Below are 2,711 nucleotides of genomic sequence, written 5' to 3'. Positions count from 1 at the left end.
TATGGTTTTTGTGTTGATTTATGTTTTTTATGCAGGTTATGTAGTTTTATGTTGCTAATGTTGTTTTATTTTGCTTTATGTGGTGTTATGTTGGTCCTTTTGCTTTCATTAAACTTCCTACAATTTATGTTAATGTATGTTAATTTATGTAAATTTATGATACTTTATGTGGTTTCAGATTTTTATGTTGTTTGTGTTGCTTTATGTTATTTTGTGTTGCTTTATGTATTTTTATGCAGTTTATGTAGTTTTATGTTGCTTATGTGACTTTATGTGGTGTTATTTAGGTCATTTTGCTTTCATTGAAATTACTATAATTTATGTTAATTTATGGTAATTTATGATAATTTATGATAATTTATGATAATTTATGTGGTTTCAGATTTTTATGTTGTTTGTGTTGCTTTATGTTATTTTGTGTTGCTTCATGTATTTTTATACAGTTTACGTAGTTTTATGTTGCTTATGTGACTTTATGTGGTGTTATTTAGGTCATTTTGCTTTCATTGAAATTACTATAATTTATGTTAATTTATGATAATTTATGATAATTTATGATAATTTATGCGGTTGCAGATTTTTATGTGGTTTATGTTGTGTTATGGTTTTTGTGTTGCTTTATGTTTTTTATGCAGGTTATGTAGTTTTATGTTGCTAATGTTGTTTTATGTTGCTTTATGTGGTGTTATGTTGGTCCTTTTGCTTTCATTAAACTTACTACAATTTATGTTAATTTATGTTAATTTATGTTAATGTATGTTCATTTATGTTAATTTATGACAATTTATGATAATTTATTATAATTTATGCGGTTTCAGATTTTTATGTTGTTTGTGTTACTGTATGTTTTTTTGGCCCTTATTCAGATCTGATCACAGTACAAATTTGTTCTCAAAATGGGAAAAACCATGTGCACAGCAGGTGGGGCAGATGTAACTTGTAAAGAGAGAGTTAGATTTGTGTGAGTTATTTTGTTTCTGTGCAGGATAAATACTGGCTGCATTATGTTTACACTGCAATTTAGATTTCAGTTTCAACACACCCCACCCAAATGTAACTCTCTCTGCACATGTTATCTCAGCCTTTTGGCTAAGATCAAGTGTAGTATCTGTTCTAATCAGTGGGTATGGACTGGCCTCTGGCAGAGAATAGAGAAAGGCTGGACTGAGTAGCTGCTCTGATGGGCGGAGGGTGTGGGACCCCTCTTTTTTGCCTGGGAGTGGTGAAAAGTCTGGCTGAGTACCTTCACCTCTGCCTTTGGTAGGAGGTGTTGTTTCCTTAAATCCACTGGTAAGAGGGGGGAGAAACACTAAGCCTAGTAGTTTGACTCTCTTGACGGTGTTCGTAGCCCCGGAAGGATGAGCTAGCGAAAGGCTCAGTCTAGTATCCATTCCCAAGGAGCGGAGAAAGGCTGGGACTGAGTAGATGGCTCCTGTTCTAGAGGTTCGTAGCCTCTGATGGGGAGACCGCGAAAGGCCCAGCTTGGGATCGGAGAAACACTGAGACTGAGTAGATTGCTCTTCTGAGGGGGGTGCAGCCCCTAAGGGAGTCTTTCGAAAAGCCCAGTGGAGTACCCATTCCCATGCCAGGGGCTGGAAAGTGCCCTATGATGGGAGCAGAGAAAGACTTGGTCGGACGCTGATCGGTCGGCTGCTTGGAGTCCGAGGCTGCACTGTGCCCCCTGGGAAACTCGGGGGTGCCGAACATGCACGGGTGATCCCAAAATCACCATGCACTAGTATGGCACTAGCACTGCGCACTTCCCTCTAGGTTAGTGCTTCACGTCCTTACCTCGTCATTTCGGATGGGGTAGGACAATTTTTCACACCCCCACCCCGGCCATCTGGCTGGGGTCCTCTTTATTATTTATTTCTCTTCTTCTCACATTCATGCACTTTTCACGTTTTCTGTTTTCTGTAGTTTGTTACGTTTTTTTGGGTTGTGTGGTCGACCCTTACGGGCCTTCCATTTCCCCAACGTGCCAAAGCTCTCGCCTTTTGGGGAGAGCTGCGGTCCCCCCGAGGCCGACCCTGAGCCGCAAGGTGGAAGGAAGTCCACTGAGGGTCTCTCCAAACCTTCGGGTGCGGAGGACCCACCGTCCTAACCCTTCCGGGGGTTGAGGAAAGAGGTTCTCTCTAAGCTTCGGTGAAGAGGACCCACCGTTCCCTATTTTCCCCTCTTCGGCCTTATGGTTGAGAGGGGTTAAGGAAAAAACGGGGCCCGTCTCCTTCGGGAGATAAGCCCATTCGATAGCACGGCCCCCTTTGCACATGTTTCGGCACAGCACTGGTGGTAGGGAGCACACCTCGGTCTCCTGAGTTTCTTCAAACTCATCTGCCCCACATGCAGTGCATATGGTTTTGCCTATTTTGAGAACAAATTTGTACTGCGATAATATCTGAATAAGGGCCTTTGTGTTGCTTTATGTTTTTTATGCAGGTTATGTATTTTTATGTTGCTAATGTTGTTTTATGTTGCTTTCTGTGGTGTTATTTTGGTCATTTTGCTTTCATTGAAGTTACTATTATGTATGTTAATTTATGATAATATATGTTAATTTATGATAATTTATGCGGTTTCAGATTTTTATGTTGTTTGTTTTGCTTTATGTTATTTTGTGTTGCTTCAAGTTTTTTTATGCAGTTTATGTAGTTTTAGGTTGTTTATGTTGCTTATGTTGCTTTATGTGGTGTTATGTTGGTCCTTTTGCT

The 2,711-nt window shown here is 40.0% G+C and overlaps 1 pseudogene; it reads left to right on the top strand.

The window, feature by feature from the left end:
- The first annotated feature begins 1,069 nt into the window (after nucleotides 1-1,069).
- LOC146006160 (U2 spliceosomal RNA) lies at nucleotides 1,070-1,205 on the top strand (annotated as a pseudogene).
- The last annotated feature ends 1,506 nt before the right edge of the window (nucleotides 1,206-2,711 follow it).

Source organism: Crinia signifera, chromosome 5, assembly GCF_055691185.1.
Source record: "Crinia signifera chromosome 5, ASM5569118v1, whole genome shotgun sequence".
Classification (NCBI taxonomy): domain Eukaryota; kingdom Metazoa; phylum Chordata; class Amphibia; order Anura; family Myobatrachidae; genus Crinia; species Crinia signifera.
This window is presented reverse-complemented; position numbering and strand designations above follow the sequence as displayed.